The 12,129-nt window shown below is 42.5% G+C and overlaps 1 long non-coding RNA gene across 1 annotated transcript in view; it reads left to right on the top strand.

Moving 5' to 3' along the window:
• Positions 1–1,910: 1,910 nt before the first annotated feature.
• Positions 1,911–12,129, top strand: part of LOC139349588 (uncharacterized) — a 36,772-nt gene continuing 26,553 nt past the window's right edge. The window contains exon 1 of the long non-coding RNA XR_011603468.1: positions 1,911–1,991. This is a non-coding gene — a long non-coding RNA (uncharacterized lncRNA). The remainder of the gene's footprint in view (positions 1,992–12,129) is intronic.

Below are 12,129 nucleotides of genomic sequence, written 5' to 3'. Positions count from 1 at the left end.
ATCTTTTAGCTTGTCTAGTGCATTTTAAGGGCTCCATACCATATAGTGGAGAGGAACCTATCCATCAACAGTTTTAACAGGAACTACTTCCTGTTAAGAAGCGCAAATTAAATTCTATTCACCTCAATTATATTGGTGTAGTGGCAGAAGTTTTATAATCAGATATGTCAAAACCTGGGTCCATACAACCAAAACTATTTGCCCAGCTGGATGCCACTCAAAGTGGGTGAAAAATATAGTTTTTGTCAACTGACCGTTTAATCTATGTTTTTAATACAAATACTACTCCTCGCAGCTTTTGAGGTCAACACATCAAGAATAAGTTTTAACAGCTGAATGTGCAGGCAATCCCACCCTTTGCTGCTTCAGCTTAATATAGTTCCAAGCTGCAGTCATTTGTGGTCCTTCACTGCTAATAGCATCCCCTTAAATGAGCTCCCATTTCCTCATCTCATCTGAGCCCAGCATGACCCACAGATAGGCCCTTGTAAATTCTCCCCCCCATCTGGCTCCTTTTAAGTCAATGTCAGACTATCCATAATCACTCTGTCAAAATGGCATCCCGTCACCACGGCTTGTTATGAGGTAGTGCAGGGTAGGAGGCTGAGACATGCCAGAGTCGGAGCAGTCTAGCAAGCCTGCCAGCCCCCTTCATGTAACATGAGGAAATGAGTTTGTGTCAGGACTATTTTGGAGTTGCTTTGAAGTCTTATTTTGCCCCCTTTGCCTCCAGGGGAATAGCACAGAAAGCAAAGGGGGAGGTGGAGTGGGTGGTACAATATGTGGAAATCTGCCGAAATGCCCCGATAACCCAAAAGGCAGTGCTCTCCTGATCTCATGTCTGGGTGGTCAAAGCACATAGAAATGCATCACCACTCCAATCTGATATGTATGTCACTGTGTCACATACTGCACAGCCTGTTTTTGTGGTGTGATTTGTCTTTTTATGGCAGCTGTGGTACTCATATTCCTTTCTGCATGCATAAACATGCCCTTAGGAGAGAGTTTCGTTGTCCTGAGGCCTTCATTACCCTCAATTCATTTATGCATTGTTTACATTTTGCACTCATAATTTCTAAGTTAAATGTAATTGTTCTATAGCTTTAAGCCTACAGTAGTATATTCGTATATGTAGCAGTACAAGAAAAACTGCAGCCTACAGGAAAGACTTTCCAGTAAAGTCGCTGTTTAGATGCATTCTCTGTTGTTGTTGCACAAGCATTTAAAAAGAGACACACACCAGAGATGAAAAAAATTAAACAGACACATCATGATCGAACTACTGGAAAAGACATATTGTTATTATCATATTGTACAAATTCATAGATCAATAGTCAGCAGAGGGCCTGTCAATACAAGCCGGCAGCGATGGACTTGTCAGTGGAGAGAAGGGGGAGGGGAATATTCCTTAGGTGGATCAAACAATGATTTTTATTCCCTCACAGGCAAACACAAATATGTACACGCACCAGGGACTAGCTTAAAATTGCTTCACAGACTAAGGCGTTATGCATTAAATAGTAATAAGCCCATAAGTGGCCACTCAGCAGAATTTTGACCTTAAACACAAGTTTGTGGGACAGTAAAGGGGTCCATCATGTTTCAAACCCCTATTTGCTTCCATAGCACCAGCAGTAACAACAGAGGAATTGCAGAAAAATAATGTCAACACAACATGAATTCACACATGCGCACATGCCCTCACGGCCACATGTACACACAGACAGACACTTTGGTGAAGATGTGGATGCTTCCCACCCCCTGTTGCGTCCGGAGCGGTGTTCCTGGAGTGGGGACAGCGAGAGGGCATCCCGCAGTGCTGTTTGAGCGTCCTTGCCAGCACCAGACAACTTCACTATCCCTGCCCTAGCAGGGGGCGATAATCACATCAAGCTCTCCTGACAAGAGGCATTGAATTCAGCTCCGGTCCCCTTAAGAGTCTGGCATCCAGCAGTCTCTCCTGAACATGCTGCTGACGTTACAATGGGAAGGTTTGTATTTTCATTTTTTCACTCTTTGGCATCGCTTTTTTTCCCCTTTCTTTTCTACCGCCGCCTCCGAAATGTATTTGGGAACGATTTGGGATTCCATGTCACTGGGGTGAAAATCTGAATTGGCAGAATCGAGTGTTACCGCCATTTCCCTGTGAGAAGTGTTATTGTATTAGTTCCTGTTTGTCATGGTGAATTCTTCACAATACATCAGGAATATTTTTGAAAAGTTTTCATGGGAAATCGCTTTTCATTTGGAATTTCCATAGATTATATCCTGCGATAGTCACCATCGAAATGGTCAAAGCGGTGACTTTACTCACAGAATAAATGGCTAAAGACACACATTATCAATACGTTGACACGGGTTTACACTCAGGCTCCAGCCCATGCTGGGCGGTGGTCAGAGTAAAAAGGATGCTACCGCTTTAAGAGGTCCATGTCTTTTCCCAAACCACGCTCGATCAATTTTTGCCGGCTCCATTGGTTAGCAGCAGTATTATGATTTTGTTTGTCAGTTGTCAGCTTTTGTGTTTTTCTGTACTTGTGCTTCCACGCAATAGTTTTATATAAAAATCTGTTGATGGGTATCTTGTGTCACACTCTGCCCTTCCAATGGTTGTGAGAGACGTTGCTTATGTTTTGTGAATACCCAATACTCTTTAATACGGCTATTTTTGGAAAATACTGTCCACTCATGAAGACTTAAAGTACCAAGGACTAAGTGGGGGCATCCTTCTTTCTTCTGAAATCCACCAAAACAGATGAGAACCGCACTGGACTGTTTTAAGCAGCTTTGTGGGCCTGCAGAGCTCCTTTGCTACCCAGGGAGCCTGGCTTCCAGCAGCTATACCCTATTCATCACCTACTTTCAATGGGCACCACCAAGCCGCCTCCAGCTAGAAGGCCAGGTAGGGTGCCGGGTGGTGCACAATGTTTGAGGGATTAGCAATCAAAGGAGTGCGGAGGCTAGGGCCCTCCGTCCCGTCCCGCCTTTCATTCCTAGCAGGGGAGGAGAGCTCCAGCAGTGGCCAAGGTCAACGTCTCAAGCTCGGCAGGAGGTAACCGGGAAAGAACCCTGGGAACCAGCCGCCTGTGCTAATCGTGGGCTAGCAGGCTAGCAGCACAGCAGGTGTCTCACCCGCCAAACATTCATCTGTTTGTGCCGCTGATAGCATGGCTGACAACAAGATAATGCCTTGCTTTACTTTCCTCTCACTTTCCCCCTCTTTTCTCTCTTCTTTCCATCTTTTGTTGATCTCTTTTGCTCTGTTCCTGCCTGATTCTGTGGGATCTGGTTTTCTTTCTTTGAACGAAACTGTATGTTGAGTGAGCAGGATGGTAAATTCGAACAATAGTCATTGTAGTCTGTTGTTACTTGTCCTCAGATTTTCATGGGAAGGACGTGGATGAGAAGTGTTTGCGTACATTAACAAAGGCTATTTTAGGACAGAAAGTAAAGTGTCTATCTCAAGTTGGTCACATGGTTTCAAACAAATCTGCCCCAAACCCCCTAGGTAAATTATTATTATTATTTTTATTTTTTTGATATAGATAGAAAAAAGTATTAGTTTAAGTCACTTTTTTTGTTCGAGTTAGAAGTCCCTCCTTTTCTTTACTATAATGAGCCTGAATCTCATGTGACGGAATAGTGATTATGGCCATCGTTTTAAGCTGATTTGGTATCCCGTGGTGCGAGACATTGGGCTGAGAAACCCTGATGGGACAGCTGGTTGTAGACTCACAGATTGTAACAGAGTGGCCCATACGTTCTCTGAGATCGCAAACTGGACAGATTAGCTTAGCCTGCTTGGACTGACAAGGAGGAAACAGTGAGGTAACGATGATGCAAAATGAATCGTTGTCGTGTTCCAGTCGGAGGCAAGAATGCAACCATGCTCCGCCACCCCACCCTCCCACAAACACACCCCTGTTGGGATATTGGCAAGTTGTCATGACGACAGGGATGTTCTCCTGATGAAGTCTCGCTTAGCGCCGTCCAATCAGATCGTGGAGCTACAACCGCAGCGTGAACAGGGGAGGACGCACCTATTCCAGTTGCACAATGCTGAGAAAGGACAGGCGAAACCCTGGACCACCAACGGGAAATTGGCAATCCGGGGGAGGCTGTCAATGGGCTGCCATGGTTCGACAATACACAAACAGCGGGGGTCGTGGATACAGGGGCTGCCAGGTAGGGGGTCTCCGTCATGTCTGATGCTGTTAGAGCTGCAATTCTTTGCTACTACCAATACAAAGTATTAATGCATTATTTATTTTCAGTGTTAGCATGCAGTTATTGAACATTGCCATCAATATGGCTTATATGGTGTTTCAGGTTGTTGCTCGTAGCTATCGGACAGCTTCAGGTGCACTTTACCAAATTGGCAAATCACTCCTGCAGGTGGTTTTTACAAATGTGCAACAGCCACAAGAACCACAACAAAAAGCAAAGGAAATTATCTGAAAAAGCGTAAATGTCATGTAGCATTAACTTAAATGTAATTTTCTATTCATTTCTCTGCGGGTTGTGGACGAGGAGTAGAAGAGGCTAATATACAGAAACTGCAGGTAGCAAAGTGAACGAAAAACTCTCCCGGTGTTAGTTTGATTCAGGCCTTTCATTTCAAATCCAAGGAAGGGTTTTTTTTTTTTTTTTTCATTTATCTGCTGGCTGACCAAAGGAGAAGCCGGGGCTGTTTGTAACTCCATGAAAGATGGAGGGCTTGGTGGGGGCGCGCTCTGGTTTTTTTCCAAGCACTGCAGGTAGCCATTATGGTCATCGTCCTGTTAAGCTTATTATTTCAACCTATGGAATTGTAGCTGACTACAATTGATATTTAGTTTTTTTCAAATGCTGACCTGTTCATAAGATGATTGTGATTAGCATTTATTTCTTTCAGCAGTTGATTAGAGCACCAAACCTCTTCTACCCTAATCTTACCCCTCACTCAGCTCCAGTCCCTCTATCATGGGGTCTCTGTGGGATGCCATTCGGCAGACTGACCCCCAGTAGTCGTTGTGTTTGACTCTTCAAACTTGAGAATCAAATGTAGGTTGTCAGCATGGCAAAACCACCTTTATTAGCTCCTGGCTGGATTTCTTTTTTTTTTTTTTTTTTTTTTTTTTTTTAATGTTCTTTTATTTGAACATTTTTACAAATGATGGCCCCACAGTGAGATGATCAGCCCAGCAGGATGGTTTTGGGGTCACTGTGTTCAAAAGACTGGTGAACCAATAGTTTTGTTTTTTAAAAACGAGGCCAATTGGATACTGTAGAAGTATATTTTATACCGTGGGGACATTTTGCATATCTGGAAAATATTGCCTATGTTATTGTCTCATGCCAGTTTAACTGTGTTTTGGCAATTCAGAACAGACTATTGGGTTCACACAATGCAGAGAAATTTAAATCTGTGGTGATTGTGGGCCTCATTGACAGTGAGCACAGCTGACACAATGTTTTATACAAGATTGGTTATTCTGTTGTGGATGGATATTTCAGCCACTAACAATGGGATGAAGCATGAGACACATAATGGTTTTAAGTATTTTATGGAATATGGTAGGCTATATTGCATGGTTATGGTCAGTCGACAGTCCAGTTTTCAGCAAAAGGCCCTATATCTGATTCCATGCTGAGGGTAAAACAGCAAATTCAGCGTTGTGGAGTCTGGAAGTTGGCTCAAGTCACAGTGATACCAGGCTTAAAGTAAAACACAGACAGGCTGTCACTTTTTCCACCAGTTCAGCATTTTTAATCCAACAAGTGAACATACTCTGCCCTTACATGAAAGAACTCTCTATGAGGCCTGGTCAGCAAGTTTGATGTGAGATATTGAAGCCATTTGGCCTGAGCAGATACTGTGTTTCATCTTCATAATGGGAAACTGGATTTAGGCAACGATGCCAAATGCAGCTCACCGTTGATTGCTGTTCTATTATGCCATTTACAATGGCAAACAACATCACAGCTTTACTCATTTCATCTTTATGCAACCTCAAGTGCACTACAATTCAAGCTAATGCCTGCTAAGATGGAAACAGTGGAAATGATAGTAACCTTGAGAGTTAACACACAGAGACTAAAAATATATTTTTATAAAGCTACAGACTTGTCTGACACTATCGCAATTATTTAATGGCCTGTATATTCATGATAAATATGTTTCAAACTTAATTATGTACTATATACTTTCATGCATGCTTAAGATCTCTGATAATGAGCCTCACTTCATGCATTAAAGCATCTCAATGGATGTGTACAGAATTCTGCTCAAGAAACAGTAATTTACATGTGAAACCAGCTAACCCAGTGAAATGTTGCTTATTCATAGTCACTTCCAAGTTGGAGGGAAGGGGTTTTCCCATTGCTTTGAAAGTGTACGCCACAAATGTTGTAGTGAGTCTGCAGACAATGATGTCAGATTGTTTCAGGGTGAGAGGGTTTGTAGCAGGAAAACCACTGAAGTGAGATGATTGCTGTTCTTGTGATGCAGACTAGTAACATTTTGGTGACTTGGGTCAGATGTGGTGAGCTCTGCGCCGTCCTGTTTACTTTCTGACCTTGAGGCTCAGGAAGTTGTAAAGGGCATCGTGTTCACTGTAAATGGTGTAGACTGAACATGAATGATGTGTTGTGAGGAAAGAATTAAAGACACATTTACATGCAGGATTATTCCTTGTTTGCAAATGTGTTAAGGATTTATTAGTATCTTGTGTCGGTGTGTGTGTGTGTGTGTGTGTGTGTGTGTGTGTGTGTGTGTGTGTGTGTGTGTGTGTGTGTGTGTGTGTGTGTGTGTGTCTTTACCAGTACCCTTTTCCAAAGCTCCAAAATGCATTAAAAGCTGGGTTGATGGAGATGTCAAAGAAACCACAAAGGCCTTTCAGGAACCCAACACAACCTGGTTGGAATTCATTTACGGCATCATGTAATCAACTGCCACTGTCATCCAGATAAATCACAATTTGAAACATCCTAAGAAAGAGGCATTATAAGCTGATGTTTCATAGGCTGAAATCAATCTCCAGAAACACGTGTCAGTAAATGTCATCCTGAGGTTGATTGGACCACCCAGAGGTTGCCCATTAAAAGCCATGCGGTTTTCATTGAAGAAGTTCCAGGGTTGCACCCCAAAGGCCGTTCATCCTGCCCACCAACCCCACAGATCCAGATCCTGTGATCTATGGCTGGGGTCCCCTTCCGCAAATTACAGCATTTGAAAAGAACCCAAGCATGGACGAAAAAGAAACAAGGCCCCTGGAGTGCTCCGGAGGAAAATGTCATTCCTAACAGTCAGCGTGCATTCCTCTCAAGAAGGAACCAGAACTAGAACAAACCATCTGATGACAGTCAAACAGCAAACTGCTCACTCAGACCCCAGCCTGGAAATGTCTATTATGACCATGTGAAGATGGGGGGAGTGGTTGGTGCAAATTAATTGCCCATCAATTGTCAGTGTAGTGCAGAAAAAAATAGCACTGTGCAACTGTCTCTCTGAGAAGCTGTCAGCCAAGGACAATGAATGCATCCCATTTCTTTACTACCTTGCTACGTCTGATTTAATAGAGAGAGACGTGGACCACAGACAGAGCTGTGAGAGCGCGTACAGCAGCAATGTGGTCAGGTTGTAAACACACAGACATAAAGAGGAAGAGCAGGATTACAAACAGGTTTGATCTCCCCCGGGCTGTCCAGACCGGCTGACAGGGGAGGAGGGGAAGGGGAAGGAGGCGGGAGAGCGGTGATTTGGGCTCCTTTTATTCACTCCTCTCCCGTCAACTACCTCTCTCTTGCCGGCAGCGTTGTCATTTGGGCTGTCCGGATACAACTGAAAGTCCAGCATTGAAAGAAGCACTACAATGAAGCAAGAGACAGACGAACAGGCAGACAAATGCACCTGGAGGCTGAAGTCTTGGAAAACAGCTGAGGCCCACCAATTTGTTAACAGCACAATTTTCAATAGAGTCATAATGTTACCCCCCCCCATCTCAATCTCTTTTTCTCTTTCTCCATTGTTCATTATTCTAAAGGCACTGAAAGGGAAGTTACATTAATTTCTTCATCCAGAATGGTCAAAGGAGAGCCCAAACTACCCTCAGTGCCAAACAAATCAAATTGAATTCCTTATTATCGCTTCTTTCTCAAATGAATCAAAAGCTTGTTTTAATTCCAGTGAAATTGAGTTCCATTTATCTTTATCCAGCTGTAATATTATCCTCTTTGTTCATATCCCATTGGTCTGGGAATGCCTAGGAATAGGCAGATCATGAGATAATGATGGTGGGCCTTTCTTCCAGTGATGAGGTCCAATGTGAGGATGACACGGTCTAGAGATGAAGAACAGTCCTCCCCAGCCAATTTAGACAGGAGAATTAAAGGTCTAACATAGCTAGAAAGTGAATTATGTCCTTCATGTTAATGTGAGACATCTAATATCATTTGTGACTGAAAGGCAGATCTCTCTTTGAGAAAAAGTAATTGTACATCTGCAGGAGAAATATGACCTATCAGTAAAATCTCATTCCCTTTAAAGAATTAGTATGCAAAAAGAGGTTTTGGTGGTGGAATGTGATTTAAATCCATCTTCATTATTGTCTCTAGTTAGTACTAATGCCACTCTGTTACCTACATAAGCAAACGAGACCATCAGTGAGAAGACTGGTCATTTGTATATCGTTCTTCTTAATCAGGTCTTCAGGTCCGATTGGCAAAGGGAAAAAGACAAGAACTGACCGCAGAACAAAGGAAATAGCTCAAAGGGACAGTGGTAGTGTTTGAGTGAGAGCAAGTCATCACTGGTCGGTCATTCAACAGATGGAGAGAAATGCAGGATTTGATAGGATTCAAAACTGATCCGGAACTGGGCCTCCTTCTCCAAGTCAGGCATGTAATATGACGAGTGTTGACAACTTTAGCTTTTGCACAAACTTACAATTACCAGTGCTACCGAATTTGCTAGTTGTAGGCTTGCACCATACCTTGATGTGTAAATGGTACTAAAACAAAGTTTACTTAACGTTTCGCTATCGTCATATGACATTAATCTTACGTAGACACAAATAGATACATTACCTCATTGATGTGCATCCTGCAAACAAAGTTAGGCACGTAGCTTAACGTGCTAGCCAGATCAATACGATACAATAGCAAGACACAAGATGGTTGGGCTCATAGCGGTTTGTTCACAGGGGGCTCCAAATAAATACAATTTGACACTTCCTTGTCATTGCGTGAAACTGTGAAAGAATTTTAATGATTAACTTTCGTTTTCAGCTCTCTACAAAGTAAAAATCCCTGTACAATAATCTACTTGCTCTTTTAACTCTGTAAGCGTTTCAATATTTAATGATTTCATTTCACAGATTCCCAAAACACATGTAAGGTTTATGCGCCAACAGCTTAATGTTAAGATGATAAAAGACTGAACATACTGTATATGTATGTATTTTAATTAGATCCCTCGATAGAAGATAATATAACTCTAAACTACAGATAGTATGATAACATCACAACAAATGCCATTCTATACTGTAACAGAGCATACTTTACTCGGCCATTGCTGTACCATGTGACTGTATGTGTTGGACATGCATCCACTGTAGTAATAGCAAATCTGGTTCTGATGAAAATTTGAGCCCATGATGGGTTTATGTATGTAAGTGGCCATGATGGATCTCCGAAGAAAGAGAAGAAGGAAATGACAAATGATAATGTCCTGCCAGTCAGTGCAGACACACAAATACATAGAAATACACACACACACACACACACACACACACACACACACACACACACACACACACACACACGGCATGCACACATCAAACAGAGCTGGAACATCTGTCAGGCACTGGACCAGTGGTTTAGTTAAAAGATGAGGAGGGGTCTGGTGAATGCTCTGCTATTCATTTATCTCGCATTGCTGCCCATTGGTTTTAATTATGGTTGGCTCTTTCAAGTTAGAATTAGGCATGCTTCAAAAACAGAGCTGTCCTTTTTTTGTGTTTTCCTATTGTTTCCGTGGGACTTTGCGCTTGGGGGCAAAGGGGTATATGTGTGTGTCTGTCAGCAAGTGAGATCTTTATGTCAGTATTTCCTTCAGTCTGCCTCATTGTTCATCCATCTGTCTATTTGCATATGTACGCACATTTTTGTAATTGATGAGCATTTTTTGTGTATCTGTGTGTGCATGTTAGTGTGTGCATTGCCATGTATGCACAGGATCGGTCTGCCATATTTTCGTGGCACAGCTGCAATTGGACTGGATTGATGTGTAACCCAAGCCGGCACTTTAAAGGGCGAGAGGCCTGGACAGACGTGGTCTTGCTAGTATACCAGATGGGGCTTTATGATGAAAAGAGCATAATCCCCATCCAGGCATCACTTCCATCGCTCGTGCACTACAAAGCCATTCACAGCTTTTTTATTGCAAGAAATAATCTCTGTTTTTCTACAGTCCCAAATAAAGCCCATTTTTTAATATATATATACATATATATATATATTTCTCTCCTCCTTCTCTTGATTTCCTCTCTTCTATCTTTATCTTCCCCTTCTCATATCCCTCTGTTTCTCCACCCCTCCATATCTCCCTCATCTCTCTCTTTGCCCCCCACTCACCCACTCTTCCTTTGCTCTTGACGACTTGCAAATGTGGCATTAGCTAATATTCACAGAGCCAGGCAAGCGATCCCTTTTTATCCGCCAGGGCCCTACTGATTGAGCTACAGTGTGTGCATTGGAAATGAGTGCTGCGCTGGGGCTGGCAAGCCCCATGCCTCTGATTGGTATTCAATATACATGTCACTGCAGGACATGCTAGTTTGGGGCAATGGTTTACTCTCTCTCTCTCTCTCTTGTTCTGTGTCTCTATGTCTCTGTCTCTCATCCTCTCCTAATTCCAGTCATAGAAAATGCCTTTCTTTGCCACTGTCACTTGCAAAGAAGACAGCAAATTGGACACAGGGGCAATTAATAGGCTGGGCCAGCTTACACTGTAAATGTGGTTGACATATTTTTCCATTTTTGTTGCATTAAGAAGCATGGCTTTGAGATAGTCCAGTACATTTGGATGTAACCCCTCCCTCACTGCTTGGTAAAAGGCTACAGTATGTTTTATAGATGACTTTATAGAAAACAGGCCCATCTCTCTACATTAGAGCTTTATTGTACACTTTAACAGAAAATGCTGGTCGCTCTCTAATTTCCCACCCTCTCCCCTAGTAGATGTAGAGTACATATATCTCTTTCATTGGTTCAGCTGTAAATATAATCATCAAAAATAAAAATTGCTATTCACATGGCACACTTTTGCATATTATGCCTCCATAAGATCAATCTTTTTAAGTGTGTGCTTGCAGTGTATTTCTATATCTATGTCCTACCCTCTGTCCCCTGCCCTTGTTACACTAAGTGATTAGATTTTTTTGTATTGTAGAGCACATACAGTGGGTCCTCCCTCATTCTTTCAGTTGCCTGTTTTCCTTGTTCTTAGAGCTTCACCGTGTGCACCAGGGGAACAGAGGATTTCTTTCTGTCTTAGACTTACATCACACTTGCACAATATGTCAGGGATTGGACTTGCATTTACATGAGGTGTGGCGTTCATGAAAACTGACATGGCAGAAGTGGTGTGTGGCTTAAGCACAAGTTAGCTATATCCCGACTGGGACTCGAGTAGTGACGTACGCCGGAGCACTTGTGCATCAGTGGAGGATTTAGCACTGTGATTCTAAGAAATGTTAATCAAATTCAGAAAGAGAGTCGAGAGAGGAAAACAACCATCATGTACAAATAGAACCCATACATTTACTATTTTAAAGCATCCAAAAAAAAAAAAAAAAAAAAATCAGCATGAATGAAGCATCAAAAATCTAACCTCTGTTTAGTCACTGTACGTTTATGAGAAGATTTCATTTGAGGAGATATTTATGCATTGAGAGGAGACTGTGTCTTAGTTTTGTGGCCCTGCAGACTGGTGATCTTTTTCTAGTCCAAATTTCTTCTTCTATTCTTCCTGCAGAAGAGAGAGTGGGGTGGTGTTGGTGGTGAGTCAATACTCCACTCCAGCCGAAGACACAATCACTGCTCTCCTGCTGAAATCTAAGGCCCTATCTGCTGGTTCCTTCTCGTCGG

Source organism: Chaetodon trifascialis, chromosome 2 (genome assembly GCF_039877785.1).
Source record: "Chaetodon trifascialis isolate fChaTrf1 chromosome 2, fChaTrf1.hap1, whole genome shotgun sequence".
In the NCBI taxonomy this organism is placed as follows: Eukaryota; Metazoa; Chordata; class Actinopteri; order Chaetodontiformes; family Chaetodontidae; genus Chaetodon; species Chaetodon trifascialis.
Note: the sequence above shows the minus strand (reverse complement) of the source record. Positions and strands in the feature narration are given on the sequence as shown.